Source organism: Ambystoma mexicanum, chromosome 5p, assembly GCF_040938575.1.
Source record: "Ambystoma mexicanum isolate Mex_15411 chromosome 5p, UKY_AmexF1_1, whole genome shotgun sequence".
NCBI lineage: Eukaryota > Metazoa > Chordata > Amphibia > Caudata > Ambystomatidae > Ambystoma > Ambystoma mexicanum.
This window is the reverse complement of record NC_090930.1, coordinates 716575263-716592630: the sequence shown is the minus strand read 5'-3', so window position 1 is coordinate 716592630 and position 17368 is coordinate 716575263. Positions and strand designations below refer to the sequence as shown.

Sequence of the window (17368 nt, the reverse complement as noted above, 5' to 3'; positions counted from 1 at the left end):
AGGAGAATGAATGGGACTCTGCCATAAACACGTTTTGCGTCGCGCTGAGGGCACTTCCTCCATTTTGTGCACGCAAATCTGCATCTGGGAGCAAGATTTCCGGTCGCCAGTTAACTGCATTGCTGTAAATAAAAATGTCAGTTGTTAAAAGAGCTCCTTCCCTGACCGGGAATCCAACCCGGGCCGCGGCGGTGAGAGCGCCGAATCCTAACCACTAGACCACCAGGGACGGTGGGTGCACCCCGTTGCGTGTCGCTCAGATGGTGGCGTCCGAGTCCAAAGGCTGAGGGCCTCTGCTACAATGGGCACCAGTGCCTGCAGGTCTTCGGGGGCCGTTTCTGCTAATAAATAAATAAATAAAGAAATAAAGAAAGAAAGAAAGAAAGAAAACAAAAACACTTGTGATGGTCTGCGAAAAGGGGAGCTTAGAGATTGAAGACAGCATCACTTTGGGAACGTTTGCGCTTTCACTTCCAAGCGCTGATATTCCTGTCTTGCTCTCCTGAAAGGACAGCCTTCCTCGCTATGAGCTTTTGTGGGTCAGTGCTGAAGCTCCCCCTAGAGGCTGCCGCTGAAGATGCACACTCACAACTAACCCTCCTTAGGAGAACTGCTTCGTGGGAGAGCACGTTTATTAAAAGGCGGCAGGCCATGATTGCCTGCGAGACACAGCAGGGTTACCATGCAGAGTTCAAAGGGGGCTTTGCTTGTACAGCAAGTGCCGGAGGGCAAGAAGGGATGACATAGGAGCTGCCCTTTTTTCGGGCTCGCACACCAAGGCCTGCACCAGCCTTCGAGGCTCAGCCTGCCTCTGGACTGCCCTAGACCACCTTTACTCAAAGCACACACTCTGGTCGGGGACTCGAAGCCAGGCCCGTGGCAGTGAAAGCACCAAATCCTCACCACTAGGCCACCGGGGAAACGACTGCAGCACCCGGGAGGTTTCCGCAACCGTACTTGCAGTCAGCTGGAGGCTATTGTAATGCTGTTAAGTGAGAGACGTTTGCCGCTCGCAAGCCAATTCCATCCAACCTCCTGCAGGGGGCACTCTGGGCTGGTTTTCCACTTGTTCGCCTGCTGCTGAAACAGCAAAGATTCAATTCGAAGCCCTTTGCAGCAGCTCACCAGGATGGCCGAGTGGTTAAGGCGTTGGACTTAAGATCCAATGGACAAGTGTCCGCGTGGGTTCGAGCCCCACTCCTGGTACAGGTTTTTACTCTTCTTACCTAAATGCGGCAGCAGCTTCGCACAAGCCCTTTCCTGCTGTCTGTAGGCAGTGCCCCTACCTCAAAGCCCTGAGGCTTGAGTTCACCTGAAAAGAGCAACAAGGAATCGTTGCCCGTAGACTCTTTTCCTGGAAAACCTTTGCATTTTTGTACCATGTCCCTCGCATCCCAAGCTTAAGCCGCCAAAGTTGGCAGAGCTTGTGCAACCCCGCCAACAGCCCTACCACCCCAAAAGAAAATTGGGCAGGGATTCCCGCCTCCGCTTCCGAAACGGGCTTCCAAACGGGCGATGCCCTGACGGGTCAGCCAGTCACCGTCTAGGCCCGGTACACCCCTGTGAATAATAGAGCGTCCAACCTCAAATCAGGCTACAGGGCCCTTCAGCCCATAGAAGGAGAACCTGTCAACAAACGGGGCGAGGGCAATGCTCGGGCCCCTTGCGAAGCCTTTGCCAAGCTCCAAAGGCTGCACTTTCCCAGCAGACCACAGCTCTGTATGCAAATCAAGCAGCTACGACCCCTCCCTCCCCTGCTTTTCTCCTCCAAACCGGTACGCAACCATTTCTGCAGCCCTCTGCCCCAGGGTCCCGGGCAAGGTCTTGGTCTGATGAGGCTAGGGATGGTGGGCGAGCTCGGCTTTGGCAGGGCGACAGGACTAATATTTTCTCTACAGCTTTGGAAGAAAGAAAGCTTCCTTTTTGGGGCACAGGCCCACTTCTAGCGGCGACAGCTTCCGGTAAGGGACCATGCTGAAAAGATGCTTGGAGTTACCGCCAGGGGAGCCACGCCGCTATTGCCTGTGAGTGAAGCTACATTTGAAAGAAATATTTTTTGAGACGCAGTTGTTTGAATTTCTGTAAAAATGTCATTCAGTAAAAGCCTCTCTTCCCTGACCGGGAATCGAACCCGGGCCGCGCCGAATCCTAACCACTAGACCACCAGGGAGACCGCTGGACAACTCGGGAAGGCCGGGCAGTGGTGTCCGAGTGCACAATGCCTGCAGGTGCCTCAAAGGCCAGTCCATTGGGGGACTGGGAAGAGAGGGGGAGGGCCGAGCAGATAGGTTCTCTCCAGCGGTGAAAAAGGAAGCTGCCTTTTTTGCGTCAAGGGCAGTCTTTCCGCAGCGACAGGAGAATGAATGGGACTCTGCCATAAACACGTTTTGCGTCGCGCTGAGGGCACTTCCTCCATTTTGTGCACGCAAATCTGCATCTGGGAGCAAGATTTCCGGTCGCCAGTTAACTGCATTGCTGTAAATAAAAATGTCAGTTGTTAAAAGAGCTCCTTCCCTGACCGGGAATCGAACCCAGGCCGCGGCGGTGAGAGCGCCGAATCCTAACCACTAGACCACCAGGGACGGTGGGTGCACCCCGTTGCGTGTCGCTCAGATGGTGGCGTCCGAGTCCAAAGGCTGAGGGCCTCTGCTACAATGGGCACCAGTGCCTGCAGGTCTTCGGGGGCCGTTTCTGCTAATAAATAAAGAAATAAAGAAAGAAAGAAAGAAAGAAAGAAAACAAAAACACTTGTGATGGTCTGCGAAAAGGGGAGCTTAGAGATTGAAGACAGCATCACTTTGGGAACGTTTGCGCTTTCACTTCCAAGCGCTGATATTCCTGTCTTGCTCTCCTGAAAGGACAGCCTTCCTCGCTATGAGCTTTTGTGGGTCAGTGCTGAAGCTCCCCCTAGAGGCTGCCGCTGAAGATGCACACTCACAACTAACCCTCCTTAGGAGAACTGCTTCGTGGGAGAGCACGTTTATTAAAAGGCGGCAGGCCATGATTGCCTGCGAGACACAGCAGGGTTACCATGCAGAGTTCAAAGGGGGCTTTGCTTGTACAGCAAGTGCCGGAGGGCAAGAAGGGATGACATAGGAGCTGCCCTTTTTTCGGGCTCGCACACCAAGGCCTGCACCAGCCTTCGAGGCTCAGCCTGCCTCTGGACTGCCCTAGACCACCTTTACTCAAAGCACACACTCTGGTCGGGGACTCGAAGCCAGGCCCGTGGCAGTGAAAGCACCAAATCCTCACCACTAGGCCACCGGGGAAACGACTGCAGCACCCGGGAGGTTTCCGCAACCGTACTTGCAGTCAGCTGGAGGCTATTGTAATGCTGTTAAGTGAGAGACGTTTGCCGCTCGCAAGCCAATTCCATCCAACCTCCTGCAGGGGGCACTCTGGGCTGGTTTTCCACTTGTTCGCCTGCTGCTGAAACAGCAAAGATTCAATTCGAAGCCCTTTGCAGCAGCTCACCAGGATGGCCGAGTGGTTAAGGCGTTGGACTTAAGATCCAATGGACAAGTGTCCGCGTGGGTTCGAGCCCCACTCCTGGTACAGGTTTTTACTCTTCTTACCTAAATGCGGCAGCAGCTTCGCACAAGCCCTTTCCTGCTGTCTGTAGGCAGTGCCCCTACCTCAAAGCCCTGAGGCTTGAGTTCACCTGAAAAGAGCAACAAGGAATCGTTGCCCGTAGACTCTTTTCCTGGAAAACCTTTGCATTTTTGTACCATGTCCCTCGCATCCCAAGCTTAAGCCGCCAAAGTTGGCAGAGCTTGTGCAACCCCGCCAACAGCCCTACCACCCCAAAAGAAAATTGGGCAGGGATTCCCGCCTCCGCTTCCTCACGGCTTCCGAAACGGGCTTCCAAACGGGCTTCCAAACGGGCGATGCCCTGACGGGTCAGCCAGTCACCGTCTAGGCCCGGTACACCCCTGTGAATAATAGAGCGTCCAACCTCAAATCAGGCTACAGGGCCCTTCAGCCCATAGAAGGAGAACCTGTCAACAAACGGGGCGAGGGCAATGCTCGGGCCCCTTGCGAAGCCTTTGCCAAGCTCCAAAGGCTGCACTTTCCCAGCAGACCACAGCTCTGTATGCAAATCAAGCAGCTACGACCCCTCCCTCCCCTGCTTTTCTCCTCCAAACCGGTACGCAACCATTTCTGCAGCCCTCTGCCCCAGGGTCCCGGGCAAGGTCTTGGTCTGATGAGGCTAGGGATGGTGGGCGAGCTCGGCTTTGGCAGGGCGACAGGACTAATATTTTCTCTACAGCTTTGGAAGAAAGAAAGCTTCCTTTTTGGGGCACAGGCCCACTTCTAGCGGCGACAGCTTCCGGTAAGGGACCATGCTGAAAAGATGCTTGGAGTTACCGCCAGGGGAGCCACGCCGCTATTGCCTGTGAGTGAAGCTACATTTGAAAGAAATATTTTTTGAGACGCAGTTGTTTGAATTTCTGTAAAAATGTCATTCAGTAAAAGCCTCTCTTCCCTGACCGGGAATCGAACCCGGGCCGCGGCGGTGAGAGCGCCGAATCCTAACCACTAGACCACCAGGGAGACCGCTGGACAGCTCGGGAAGGCCGGGCAGTGGTGTCCGAGTGCACAATGCCTGCAGGTGCCTCAAAGGCCAGTCCATTGGGGGACTGGGAAGAGAGGGGGAGGGCCGAGCAGATAGGTTCTCTCCAGCGGTGAAAAAGGAAGCTGCCTTTTTTGCGTCAAGGGCAGTCTTTCCGCAGCGACAGGAGAATGAATGGGACTCTGCCATAAACACGTTTTGCGTCGCGCTGAGGGCACTTCCTCCATTTTGTGCACGCAAATCTGCATCTGGGAGCAAGATTTCCGGTCGCCAGTTAACTGCATTGCTGTAAATAAAAATGTCAGTTGTTAAAAGAGCTCCTTCCCTGACCGGGAATCCAACCCGGGCCGCGGCGGTGAGAGCGCCGAATCCTAACCACTAGACCACCAGGGACGGTGGGTGCACCCCGTTGCGTGTCGCTCAGATGGTGGCGTCCGAGTCCAAAGGCTGAGGGCCTCTGCTACAATGGGCACCAGTGCCTGCAGGTCTTCGGGGGCCGTTTCTGCTAATAAATAAATAAATAAAGAAATAAAGAAAGAAAGAAAGAAAGAAAACAAAAACACTTGTGATGGTCTGCGAAAAGGGGAGCTTAGAGATTGAAGACAGCATCACTTTGGGAACGTTTGCGCTTTCACTTCCAAGCGCTGATATTCCTGTCTTGCTCTCCTGAAAGGACAGCCTTCCTCGCTATGAGCTTTTGTGGGTCAGTGCTGAAGCTCCCCCTAGAGGCTGCCGCTGAAGATGCACACTCACAACTAACCCTCCTTAGGAGAACTGCTTCGTGGGAGAGCACGTTTATTAAAAGGCGGCAGGCCATGATTGCCTGCGAGACACAGCAGGGTTACCATGCAGAGTTCAAAGGGGGCTTTGCTTGTACAGCAAGTGCCGGAGGGCAAGAAGGGATGACATAGGAGCTGCCCTTTTTTCGGGCTCGCACACCAAGGCCTGCACCAGCCTTCGAGGCTCAGCCTGCCTCTGGACTGCCCTAGACCACCTTTACTCAAAGCACACACTCTGGTCGGGGACTCGAAGCCAGGCCCGTGGCAGTGAAAGCACCAAATCCTCACCACTAGGCCACCGGGGAAACGACTGCAGCACCCGGGAGGTTTCCGCAACCGTACTTGCAGTCAGCTGGAGGCTATTGTAATGCTGTTAAGTGAGAGACGTTTGCCGCTCGCAAGCCAATTCCATCCAACCTCCTGCAGGGGGCACTCTGGGCTGGTTTTCCACTTGTTCGCCTGCTGCTGAAACAGCAAAGATTCAATTCGAAGCCCTTTGCAGCAGCTCACCAGGATGGCCGAGTGGTTAAGGCGTTGGACTTAAGATCCAATGGACAAGTGTCCGCGTGGGTTCGAGCCCCACTCCTGGTACAGGTTTTTACTCTTCTTACCTAAATGCGGCAGCAGCTTCGCACAAGCCCTTTCCTGCTGTCTGTAGGCAGTGCCCCTACCTCAAAGCCCTGAGGCTTGAGTTCACCTGAAAAGAGCAACAAGGAATCGTTGCCCGTAGACTCTTTTCCTGGAAAACCTTTGCATTTTTGTACCATGTCCCTCGCATCCCAAGCTTAAGCCGCCAAAGTTGGCAGAGCTTGTGCAACCCCGCCAACAGCCCTACCACCCCAAAAGAAAATTGGGCAGGGATTCCCGCCTCCGCTTCCGAAACGGGCTTCCAAACGGGCGATGCCCTGACGGGTCAGCCAGTCACCGTCTAGGCCCGGTACACCCCTGTGAATAATAGAGCGTCCAACCTCAAATCAGGCTACAGGGCCCTTCAGCCCATAGAAGGAGAACCTGTCAACAAACGGGGCGAGGGCAATGCTCGGGCCCCTTGCGAAGCCTTTGCCAAGCTCCAAAGGCTGCACTTTCCCAGCAGACCACAGCTCTGTATGCAAATCAAGCAGCTACGACCCCTCCCTCCCCTGCTTTTCTCCTCCAAACCGGTACGCAACCATTTCTGCAGCCCTCTGCCCCAGGGTCCCGGGCAAGGTCTTGGTCTGATGAGGCTAGGGATGGTGGGCGAGCTCGGCTTTGGCAGGGCGACAGGACTAATATTTTCTCTACAGCTTTGGAAGAAAGAAAGCTTCCTTTTTGGGGCACAGGCCCACTTCTAGCGGCGACAGCTTCCGGTAAGGGACCATGCTGAAAAGATGCTTGGAGTTACCGCCAGGGGAGCCACGCCGCTATTGCCTGTGAGTGAAGCTACATTTGAAAGAAATATTTTTTGAGACGCAGTTGTTTGAATTTCTGTAAAAATGTCATTCAGTAAAAGCCTCTCTTCCCTGACCGGGAATCGAACCCGGGCCGCGCCGAATCCTAACCACTAGACCACCAGGGAGACCGCTGGACAACTCGGGAAGGCCGGGCAGTGGTGTCCGAGTGCACAATGCCTGCAGGTGCCTCAAAGGCCAGTCCATTGGGGGACTGGGAAGAGAGGGGGAGGGCCGAGCAGATAGGTTCTCTCCAGCGGTGAAAAAGGAAGCTGCCTTTTTTGCGTCAAGGGCAGTCTTTCCGCAGCGACAGGAGAATGAATGGGACTCTGCCATAAACACGTTTTGCGTCGCGCTGAGGGCACTTCCTCCATTTTGTGCACGCAAATCTGCATCTGGGAGCAAGATTTCCGGTCGCCAGTTAACTGCATTGCTGTAAATAAAAATGTCAGTTGTTAAAAGAGCTCCTTCCCTGACCGGGAATCGAACCCAGGCCGCGGCGGTGAGAGCGCCGAATCCTAACCACTAGACCACCAGGGACGGTGGGTGCACCCCGTTGCGTGTCGCTCAGATGGTGGCGTCCGAGTCCAAAGGCTGAGGGCCTCTGCTACAATGGGCACCAGTGCCTGCAGGTCTTCGGGGGCCGTTTCTGCTAATAAATAAAGAAATAAAGAAAGAAAGAAAGAAAGAAAGAAAACAAAAACACTTGTGATGGTCTGCGAAAAGGGGAGCTTAGAGATTGAAGACAGCATCACTTTGGGAACGTTTGCGCTTTCACTTCCAAGCGCTGATATTCCTGTCTTGCTCTCCTGAAAGGACAGCCTTCCTCGCTATGAGCTTTTGTGGGTCAGTGCTGAAGCTCCCCCTAGAGGCTGCCGCTGAAGATGCACACTCACAACTAACCCTCCTTAGGAGAACTGCTTCGTGGGAGAGCACGTTTATTAAAAGGCGGCAGGCCATGATTGCCTGCGAGACACAGCAGGGTTACCATGCAGAGTTCAAAGGGGGCTTTGCTTGTACAGCAAGTGCCGGAGGGCAAGAAGGGATGACATAGGAGCTGCCCTTTTTTCGGGCTCGCACACCAAGGCCTGCACCAGCCTTCGAGGCTCAGCCTGCCTCTGGACTGCCCTAGACCACCTTTACTCAAAGCACACACTCTGGTCGGGGACTCGAAGCCAGGCCCGTGGCAGTGAAAGCACCAAATCCTCACCACTAGGCCACCGGGGAAACGACTGCAGCACCCGGGAGGTTTCCGCAACCGTACTTGCAGTCAGCTGGAGGCTATTGTAATGCTGTTAAGTGAGAGACGTTTGCCGCTCGCAAGCCAATTCCATCCAACCTCCTGCAGGGGGCACTCTGGGCTGGTTTTCCACTTGTTCGCCTGCTGCTGAAACAGCAAAGATTCAATTCGAAGCCCTTTGCAGCAGCTCACCAGGATGGCCGAGTGGTTAAGGCGTTGGACTTAAGATCCAATGGACAAGTGTCCGCGTGGGTTCGAGCCCCACTCCTGGTACAGGTTTTTACTCTTCTTACCTAAATGCGGCAGCAGCTTCGCACAAGCCCTTTCCTGCTGTCTGTAGGCAGTGCCCCTACCTCAAAGCCCTGAGGCTTGAGTTCACCTGAAAAGAGCAACAAGGAATCGTTGCCCGTAGACTCTTTTCCTGGAAAACCTTTGCATTTTTGTACCATGTCCCTCGCATCCCAAGCTTAAGCCGCCAAAGTTGGCAGAGCTTGTGCAACCCCGCCAACAGCCCTACCACCCCAAAAGAAAATTGGGCAGGGATTCCCGCCTCCGCTTCCTCACGGCTTCCGAAACGGGCTTCCAAACGGGCTTCCAAACGGGCGATGCCCTGACGGGTCAGCCAGTCACCGTCTAGGCCCGGTACACCCCTGTGAATAATAGAGCGTCCAACCTCAAATCAGGCTACAGGGCCCTTCAGCCCATAGAAGGAGAACCTGTCAACAAACGGGGCGAGGGCAATGCTCGGGCCCCTTGCGAAGCCTTTGCCAAGCTCCAAAGGCTGCACTTTCCCAGCAGACCACAGCTCTGTATGCAAATCAAGCAGCTACGACCCCTCCCTCCCCTGCTTTTCTCCTCCAAACCGGTACGCAACCATTTCTGCAGCCCTCTGCCCCAGGGTCCCGGGCAAGGTCTTGGTCTGATGAGGCTAGGGATGGTGGGCGAGCTCGGCTTTGGCAGGGCGACAGGACTAATATTTTCTCTACAGCTTTGGAAGAAAGAAAGCTTCCTTTTTGGGGCACAGGCCCACTTCTAGCGGCGACAGCTTCCGGTAAGGGACCATGCTGAAAAGATGCTTGGAGTTACCGCCAGGGGAGCCACGCCGCTATTGCCTGTGAGTGAAGCTACATTTGAAAGAAATATTTTTTGAGACGCAGTTGTTTGAATTTCTGTAAAAATGTCATTCAGTAAAAGCCTCTCTTCCCTGACCGGGAATCGAACCCGGGCCGCGGCGGTGAGAGCGCCGAATCCTAACCACTAGACCACCAGGGAGACCGCTGGACAGCTCGGGAAGGCCGGGCAGTGGTGTCCGAGTGCACAATGCCTGCAGGTGCCTCAAAGGCCAGTCCATTGGGGGACTGGGAAGAGAGGGGGAGGGCCGAGCAGATAGGTTCTCTCCAGCGGTGAAAAAGGAAGCTGCCTTTTTTGCGTCAAGGGCAGTCTTTCCGCAGCGACAGGAGAATGAATGGGACTCTGCCATAAACACGTTTTGCGTCGCGCTGAGGGCACTTCCTCCATTTTGTGCACGCAAATCTGCATCTGGGAGCAAGATTTCCGGTCGCCAGTTAACTGCATTGCTGTAAATAAAAATGTCAGTTGTTAAAAGAGCTCCTTCCCTGACCGGGAATCCAACCCGGGCCGCGGCGGTGAGAGCGCCGAATCCTAACCACTAGACCACCAGGGACGGTGGGTGCACCCCGTTGCGTGTCGCTCAGATGGTGGCGTCCGAGTCCAAAGGCTGAGGGCCTCTGCTACAATGGGCACCAGTGCCTGCAGGTCTTCGGGGGCCGTTTCTGCTAATAAATAAATAAATAAAGAAATAAAGAAAGAAAGAAAGAAAGAAAACAAAAACACTTGTGATGGTCTGCGAAAAGGGGAGCTTAGAGATTGAAGACAGCATCACTTTGGGAACGTTTGCGCTTTCACTTCCAAGCGCTGATATTCCTGTCTTGCTCTCCTGAAAGGACAGCCTTCCTCGCTATGAGCTTTTGTGGGTCAGTGCTGAAGCTCCCCCTAGAGGCTGCCGCTGAAGATGCACACTCACAACTAACCCTCCTTAGGAGAACTGCTTCGTGGGAGAGCACGTTTATTAAAAGGCGGCAGGCCATGATTGCCTGCGAGACACAGCAGGGTTACCATGCAGAGTTCAAAGGGGGCTTTGCTTGTACAGCAAGTGCCGGAGGGCAAGAAGGGATGACATAGGAGCTGCCCTTTTTTCGGGCTCGCACACCAAGGCCTGCACCAGCCTTCGAGGCTCAGCCTGCCTCTGGACTGCCCTAGACCACCTTTACTCAAAGCACACACTCTGGTCGGGGACTCGAAGCCAGGCCCGTGGCAGTGAAAGCACCAAATCCTCACCACTAGGCCACCGGGGAAACGACTGCAGCACCCGGGAGGTTTCCGCAACCGTACTTGCAGTCAGCTGGAGGCTATTGTAATGCTGTTAAGTGAGAGACGTTTGCCGCTCGCAAGCCAATTCCATCCAACCTCCTGCAGGGGGCACTCTGGGCTGGTTTTCCACTTGTTCGCCTGCTGCTGAAACAGCAAAGATTCAATTCGAAGCCCTTTGCAGCAGCTCACCAGGATGGCCGAGTGGTTAAGGCGTTGGACTTAAGATCCAATGGACAAGTGTCCGCGTGGGTTCGAGCCCCACTCCTGGTACAGGTTTTTACTCTTCTTACCTAAATGCGGCAGCAGCTTCGCACAAGCCCTTTCCTGCTGTCTGTAGGCAGTGCCCCTACCTCAAAGCCCTGAGGCTTGAGTTCACCTGAAAAGAGCAACAAGGAATCGTTGCCCGTAGACTCTTTTCCTGGAAAACCTTTGCATTTTTGTACCATGTCCCTCGCATCCCAAGCTTAAGCCGCCAAAGTTGGCAGAGCTTGTGCAACCCCGCCAACAGCCCTACCACCCCAAAAGAAAATTGGGCAGGGATTCCCGCCTCCGCTTCCGAAACGGGCTTCCAAACGGGCGATGCCCTGACGGGTCAGCCAGTCACCGTCTAGGCCCGGTACACCCCTGTGAATAATAGAGCGTCCAACCTCAAATCAGGCTACAGGGCCCTTCAGCCCATAGAAGGAGAACCTGTCAACAAACGGGGCGAGGGCAATGCTCGGGCCCCTTGCGAAGCCTTTGCCAAGCTCCAAAGGCTGCACTTTCCCAGCAGACCACAGCTCTGTATGCAAATCAAGCAGCTACGACCCCTCCCTCCCCTGCTTTTCTCCTCCAAACCGGTACGCAACCATTTCTGCAGCCCTCTGCCCCAGGGTCCCGGGCAAGGTCTTGGTCTGATGAGGCTAGGGATGGTGGGCGAGCTCGGCTTTGGCAGGGCGACAGGACTAATATTTTCTCTACAGCTTTGGAAGAAAGAAAGCTTCCTTTTTGGGGCACAGGCCCACTTCTAGCGGCGACAGCTTCCGGTAAGGGACCATGCTGAAAAGATGCTTGGAGTTACCGCCAGGGGAGCCACGCCGCTATTGCCTGTGAGTGAAGCTACATTTGAAAGAAATATTTTTTGAGACGCAGTTGTTTGAATTTCTGTAAAAATGTCATTCAGTAAAAGCCTCTCTTCCCTGACCGGGAATCGAACCCGGGCCGCGGCGGTGAGAGCGCCGAATCCTAACCACTAGACCACCAGGGAGACCGCTGGACAACTCGGGAAGGCCGGGCAGTGGTGTCCGAGTGCACAATGCCTGCAGGTGCCTCAAAGGCCAGTCCATTGGGGGACTGGGAAGAGAGGGGGAGGGCCGAGCAGATAGGTTCTCTCCAGCGGTGAAAAAGGAAGCTGCCTTTTTTGCGTCAAGGGCAGTCTTTCCGCAGCGACAGGAGAATGAATGGGACTCTGCCATAAACACGTTTTGCGTCGCGCTGAGGGCACTTCCTCCATTTTGTGCACGCAAATCTGCATCTGGGAGCAAGATTTCCGGTCGCCAGTTAACTGCATTGCTGTAAATAAAAATGTCAGTTGTTAAAAGAGCTCCTTCCCTGACCGGGAATCGAACCCAGGCCGCGGCGGAATCCTAACCACTAGACCACCAGGGACGGTGGGTGCACCCCGTTGCGTGTCGCTCAGATGGTGGCGTCCGAGTCCAAAGGCTGAGGGCCTCTGCTACAATGGGCACCAGTGCCTGCAGGTCTTCGGGGGCCGTTTCTGCTAATAAATAAAGAAATAAAGAAAGAAAGAAAGAAAGAAAGAAAGAAAACAAAAACACTTGTGATGGTCTGCGAAAAGGGGAGCTTAGAGATTGAAGACAGCATCACTTTGGGAACGTTTGCGCTTTCACTTCCAAGCGCTGATATTCCTGTCTTGCTCTCCTGAAAGGACAGCCTTCCTCGCTATGAGCTTTTGTGGGTCAGTGCTGAAGCTCCCCCTAGAGGCTGCCGCTGAAGATGCACACTCACAACTAACCCTCCTTAGGAGAACTGCTTCGTGGGAGAGCACGTTTATTAAAAGGCGGCAGGCCATGATTGCCTGCGAGACACAGCAGGGTTACCATGCAGAGTTCAAAGGGGGCTTTGCTTGTACAGCAAGTGCCGGAGGGCAAGAAGGGATGACATAGGAGCTGCCCTTTTTTCGGGCTCGCACACCAAGGCCTGCACCAGCCTTCGAGGCTCAGCCTGCCTCTGGACTGCCCTAGACCACCTTTACTCAAAGCACACACTCTGGTCGGGGACTCGAAGCCAGGCCCGTGGCAGTGAAAGCACCAAATCCTCACCACTAGGCCACCGGGGAAACGACTGCAGCACCCGGGAGGTTTCCGCAACCGTACTTGCAGTCAGCTGGAGGCTATTGTAATGCTGTTAAGTGAGAGACGTTTGCCGCTCGCAAGCCAATTCCATCCAACCTCCTGCAGGGGGCACTCTGGGCTGGTTTTCCACTTGTTCGCCTGCTGCTGAAACAGCAAAGATTCAATTCGAAGCCCTTTGCAGCAGCTCACCAGGATGGCCGAGTGGTTAAGGCGTTGGACTTAAGATCCAATGGACAAGTGTCCGCGTGGGTTCGAGCCCCACTCCTGGTACAGGTTTTTACTCTTCTTACCTAAATGCGGCAGCAGCTTCGCACAAGCCCTTTCCTGCTGTCTGTAGGCAGTGCCCCTACCTCAAAGCCCTGAGGCTTGAGTTCACCTGAAAAGAGCAACAAGGAATCGTTGCCCGTAGACTCTTTTCCTGGAAAACCTTTGCATTTTTGTACCATGTCCCTCGCATCCCAAGCTTAAGCCGCCAAAGTTGGCAGAGCTTGTGCAACCCCGCCAACAGCCCTACCACCCCAAAAGAAAATTGGGCAGGGATTCCCGCCTCCGCTTCCGAAACGGGCTTCCAAACGGGCGATGCCCTGACGGGTCAGCCAGTCACCGTCTAGGCCCGGTACACCCCTGTGAATAATAGAGCGTCCAACCTCAAATCAGGCTACAGGGCCCTTCAGCCCATAGAAGGAGAACCTGTCAACAAACGGGGCGAGGGCAATGCTCGGGCCCCTTGCGAAGCCTTTGCCAAGCTCCAAAGGCTGCACTTTCCCAGCAGACCACAGCTCTGTATGCAAATCAAGCAGCTACGACCCCTCCCTCCCCTGCTTTTCTCCTCCAAACCGGTACGCAACCATTTCTGCAGCCCTCTGCCCCAGGGTCCCGGGCAAGGTCTTGGTCTGATGAGGCTAGGGATGGTGGGCGAGCTCGGCTTTGGCAGGGCGACAGGACTAATATTTTCTCTACAGCTTTGGAAGAAAGAAAGCTTCCTTTTTGGGGCACAGGCCCACTTCTAGCGGCGACAGCTTCCGGTAAGGGACCATGCTGAAAAGATGCTTGGAGTTACCGCCAGGGGAGCCACGCCGCTATTGCCTGTGAGTGAAGCTACATTTGAAAGAAATATTTTTTGAGACGCAGTTGTTTGAATTTCTGTAAAAATGTCATTCAGTAAAAGCCTCTCTTCCCTGACCGGGAATCGAACCCGGGCCGCGGCGGTGAGAGCGCCGAATCCTAACCACTAGACCACCAGGGAGACCGCTGGACAGCTCGGGAAGGCCGGGCAGTGGTGTCCGAGTGCACAATGCCTGCAGGTGCCTCAAAGGCCAGTCCATTGGGGGACTGGGAAGAGAGGGGGAGGGCCGAGCAGATAGGTTCTCTCCAGCGGTGAAAAAGGAAGCTGCCTTTTTTGCGTCAAGGGCAGTCTTTCCGCAGCGACAGGAGAATGAATGGGACTCTGCCATAAACACGTTTTGCGTCGCGCTGAGGGCACTTCCTCCATTTTGTGCACGCAAATCTGCATCTGGGAGCAAGATTTCCGGTCGCCAGTTAACTGCATTGCTGTAAATAAAAATGTCAGTTGTTAAAAGAGCTCCTTCCCTGACCGGGAATCCAACCCGGGCCGCGGCGGTGAGAGCGCCGAATCCTAACCACTAGACCACCAGGGACGGTGGGTGCACCCCGTTGCGTGTCGCTCAGATGGTGGCGTCCGAGTCCAAAGGCTGAGGGCCTCTGCTACAATGGGCACCAGTGCCTGCAGGTCTTCGGGGGCCGTTTCTGCTAATAAATAAATAAATAAAGAAATAAAGAAAGAAAGAAAGAAAGAAAACAAAAACACTTGTGATGGTCTGCGAAAAGGGGAGCTTAGAGATTGAAGACAGCATCACTTTGGGAACGTTTGCGCTTTCACTTCCAAGCGCTGATATTCCTGTCTTGCTCTCCTGAAAGGACAGCCTTCCTCGCTATGAGCTTTTGTGGGTCAGTGCTGAAGCTCCCCCTAGAGGCTGCCGCTGAAGATGCACACTCACAACTAACCCTCCTTAGGAGAACTGCTTCGTGGGAGAGCACGTTTATTAAAAGGCGGCAGGCCATGATTGCCTGCGAGACACAGCAGGGTTACCATGCAGAGTTCAAAGGGGGCTTTGCTTGTACAGCAAGTGCCGGAGGGCAAGAAGGGATGACATAGGAGCTGCCCTTTTTTCGGGCTCGCACACCAAGGCCTGCACCAGCCTTCGAGGCTCAGCCTGCCTCTGGACTGCCCTAGACCACCTTTACTCAAAGCACACACTCTGGTCGGGGACTCGAAGCCAGGCCCGTGGCAGTGAAAGCACCAAATCCTCACCACTAGGCCACCGGGGAAACGACTGCAGCACCCGGGAGGTTTCCGCAACCGTACTTGCAGTCAGCTGGAGGCTATTGTAATGCTGTTAAGTGAGAGACGTTTGCCGCTCGCAAGCCAATTCCATCCAACCTCCTGCAGGGGGCACTCTGGGCTGGTTTTCCACTTGTTCGCCTGCTGCTGAAACAGCAAAGATTCAATTCGAAGCCCTTTGCAGCAGCTCACCAGGATGGCCGAGTGGTTAAGGCGTTGGACTTAAGATCCAATGGACAAGTGTCCGCGTGGGTTCGAGCCCCACTCCTGGTACAGGTTTTTACTCTTCTTACCTAAATGCGGCAGCAGCTTCGCACAAGCCCTTTCCTGCTGTCTGTAGGCAGTGCCCCTACCTCAAAGCCCTGAGGCTTGAGTTCACCTGAAAAGAGCAACAAGGAATCGTTGCCCGTAGACTCTTTTCCTGGAAAACCTTTGCATTTTTGTACCATGTCCCTCGCATCCCAAGCTTAAGCCGCCAAAGTTGGCAGAGCTTGTGCAACCCCGCCAACAGCCCTACCACCCCAAAAGAAAATTGGGCAGGGATTCCCGCCTCCGCTTCCGAAACGGGCTTCCAAACGGGCGATGCCCTGACGGGTCAGCCAGTCACCGTCTAGGCCCGGTACACCCCTGTGAATAATAGAGCGTCCAACCTCAAATCAGGCTACAGGGCCCTTCAGCCCATAGAAGGAGAACCTGTCAACAAACGGGGCGAGGGCAATGCTCGGGCCCCTTGCGAAGCCTTTGCCAAGCTCCAAAGGCTGCACTTTCCCAGCAGACCACAGCTCTGTATGCAAATCAAGCAGCTACGACCCCTCCCTCCCCTGCTTTTCTCCTCCAAACCGGTACGCAACCATTTCTGCAGCCCTCTGCCCCAGGGTCCCGGGCAAGGTCTTGGTCTGATGAGGCTAGGGATGGTGGGCGAGCTCGGCTTTGGCAGGGCGACAGGACTAATATTTTCTCTACAGCTTTGGAAGAAAGAAAGCTTCCTTTTTGGGGCACAGGCCCACTTCTAGCGGCGACAGCTTCCGGTAAGGGACCATGCTGAAAAGATGCTTGGAGTTACCGCCAGGGGAGCCACGCCGCTATTGCCTGTGAGTGAAGCTACATTTGAAAGAAATATTTTTTGAGACGCAGTTGTTTGAATTTCTGTAAAAATGTCATTCAGTAAAAGCCTCTCTTCCCTGACCGGGAATCGAACCCGGGCCGCGCCGAATCCTAAGCACTAGACCACCAGGGAGACCGCTGGACAACTCGGGAAGGCCGGGCAGTGGTGTCCGAGTGCACAATGCCTGCAGGTGCCTCAAAGGCCAGTCCATTGGGGGACTGGGAAGAGAGGGGGAGGGCCGAGCAGATAGGTTCTCTCCAGCGGTGAAAAAGGAAGCTGCCTTTTTTGCGTCAAGGGCAGTCTTTCCGCAGCGACAGGAGAATGAATGGGACTCTGCCATAAACACGTTTTGCGTCGCGCTGAGGGCACTTCCTCCATTTTGTGCACGCAAATCTGCATCTGGGAGCAAGATTTCCGGTCGCCAGTTAACTGCATTGCTGTAAATAAAAATGTCAGTTGTTAAAAGAGCTCCTTCCCTGACCGGGAATCGAACCCAGGCCGCGGCGGTGAGAGCGCCGAATCCTAACCACTAGACCACCAGGGACGGTGGGTGCACCCCGTTGCGTGTCGCTCAGATGGTGGCGTCCGAGTCCAAAGGCTGAGGGCCTCTGCTACAATGGGCACCAGTGCCTGCAGGTCTTCGGGGGCCGTTTCTGCTAATAAATAAAGAAATAAAGAAAGAAAGAAAGAAAGAAAGAAAACAAAAACACTTGTGATGGTCTGCGAAAAGGGGAGCTTAGAGATTGAAGACAGCATCACTTTGGGAACGTTTGCGCTTTCACTTCCAAGCGCTGATATTCCTGTCTTGCTCTCCTGAAAGGACAGCCTTCCTCGCTATGAGCTTTTGTGGGTCAGTGCTGAAGCTCCCCCTAGAGGCTGCCGCTGAAGATGCACACTCACAACTAACCCTCCTTAGGAGAACTGCTTCGTGGGAGAGCACGTTTATTAAAAGGCGGCAGGCCATGATTGCCTGCGAGACACAGCAGGGTTACCATGCAGAGTTCAAAGGGGGCTTTGCTTGTACAGCAAGTGCCGGAGGGCAAGAAGGGATGACATAGGAGCTGCCCTTTTTTCGGGCTCGCACACCAAGGCCTGCACCAGCCTTCGAGGCTCAGCCTGCCTCTGGACTGCCCTAGA

At 54.5% G+C, this 17368-nt stretch overlaps 18 non-coding genes across 18 annotated transcripts; 7 read left to right on the top strand and 11 right to left on the bottom strand.

Annotated features, from left to right (window-relative positions):
- Positions 1–157: 157 nt before the first annotated feature.
- Positions 158–229, bottom strand: TRNAE-CUC (transfer RNA glutamic acid (anticodon CUC)). Its single transcript has one exon. It is a non-coding gene; the product is annotated as a tRNA-Glu (tRNA).
- An 894-nt stretch (positions 230–1123) lies between these two features.
- TRNAL-UAA (transfer RNA leucine (anticodon UAA)) lies at positions 1124–1206 on the top strand. Its single transcript has one exon. It is a non-coding gene; the product is annotated as a tRNA-Leu (tRNA).
- A 1304-nt stretch (positions 1207–2510) lies between these two features.
- Positions 2511–2582, bottom strand: TRNAE-CUC (transfer RNA glutamic acid (anticodon CUC)). The gene has a single exon. It is a non-coding gene; the product is annotated as a tRNA-Glu (tRNA).
- Positions 2583–3472: 890 nt separating this feature from the next.
- Positions 3473–3555, top strand: TRNAL-UAA (transfer RNA leucine (anticodon UAA)). The gene has a single exon. It is a non-coding gene; the product is annotated as a tRNA-Leu (tRNA).
- A 927-nt stretch (positions 3556–4482) lies between these two features.
- On the bottom strand, positions 4483–4554 carry TRNAE-CUC (transfer RNA glutamic acid (anticodon CUC)). Its single transcript has one exon. It is a non-coding gene; the product is annotated as a tRNA-Glu (tRNA).
- A 340-nt stretch (positions 4555–4894) lies between these two features.
- TRNAE-CUC (transfer RNA glutamic acid (anticodon CUC)) lies at positions 4895–4966 on the bottom strand. The gene has a single exon. It is a non-coding gene; the product is annotated as a tRNA-Glu (tRNA).
- Positions 4967–5860: 894 nt separating this feature from the next.
- TRNAL-UAA (transfer RNA leucine (anticodon UAA)) lies at positions 5861–5943 on the top strand. Its single transcript has one exon. It is a non-coding gene; the product is annotated as a tRNA-Leu (tRNA).
- Positions 5944–7247: 1304 nt separating this feature from the next.
- TRNAE-CUC (transfer RNA glutamic acid (anticodon CUC)) lies at positions 7248–7319 on the bottom strand. Its single transcript has one exon. It is a non-coding gene; the product is annotated as a tRNA-Glu (tRNA).
- An 890-nt stretch (positions 7320–8209) lies between these two features.
- Positions 8210–8292, top strand: TRNAL-UAA (transfer RNA leucine (anticodon UAA)). The gene has a single exon. It is a non-coding gene; the product is annotated as a tRNA-Leu (tRNA).
- A 927-nt stretch (positions 8293–9219) lies between these two features.
- TRNAE-CUC (transfer RNA glutamic acid (anticodon CUC)) lies at positions 9220–9291 on the bottom strand. Its single transcript has one exon. It is a non-coding gene; the product is annotated as a tRNA-Glu (tRNA).
- A 340-nt stretch (positions 9292–9631) lies between these two features.
- TRNAE-CUC (transfer RNA glutamic acid (anticodon CUC)) lies at positions 9632–9703 on the bottom strand. The gene has a single exon. It is a non-coding gene; the product is annotated as a tRNA-Glu (tRNA).
- Positions 9704–10597: 894 nt separating this feature from the next.
- Positions 10598–10680, top strand: TRNAL-UAA (transfer RNA leucine (anticodon UAA)). The gene has a single exon. It is a non-coding gene; the product is annotated as a tRNA-Leu (tRNA).
- A 904-nt stretch (positions 10681–11584) lies between these two features.
- TRNAE-CUC (transfer RNA glutamic acid (anticodon CUC)) lies at positions 11585–11656 on the bottom strand. The gene has a single exon. It is a non-coding gene; the product is annotated as a tRNA-Glu (tRNA).
- A 1295-nt stretch (positions 11657–12951) lies between these two features.
- Positions 12952–13034, top strand: TRNAL-UAA (transfer RNA leucine (anticodon UAA)). Its single transcript has one exon. It is a non-coding gene; the product is annotated as a tRNA-Leu (tRNA).
- A 904-nt stretch (positions 13035–13938) lies between these two features.
- On the bottom strand, positions 13939–14010 carry TRNAE-CUC (transfer RNA glutamic acid (anticodon CUC)). Its single transcript has one exon. It is a non-coding gene; the product is annotated as a tRNA-Glu (tRNA).
- Positions 14011–14350: 340 nt separating this feature from the next.
- On the bottom strand, positions 14351–14422 carry TRNAE-CUC (transfer RNA glutamic acid (anticodon CUC)). The gene has a single exon. It is a non-coding gene; the product is annotated as a tRNA-Glu (tRNA).
- Positions 14423–15316: 894 nt separating this feature from the next.
- TRNAL-UAA (transfer RNA leucine (anticodon UAA)) lies at positions 15317–15399 on the top strand. Its single transcript has one exon. It is a non-coding gene; the product is annotated as a tRNA-Leu (tRNA).
- Positions 15400–16703: 1304 nt separating this feature from the next.
- TRNAE-CUC (transfer RNA glutamic acid (anticodon CUC)) lies at positions 16704–16775 on the bottom strand. The gene has a single exon. It is a non-coding gene; the product is annotated as a tRNA-Glu (tRNA).
- Between the last annotated feature and the right edge of the window lie 593 nt (positions 16776–17368).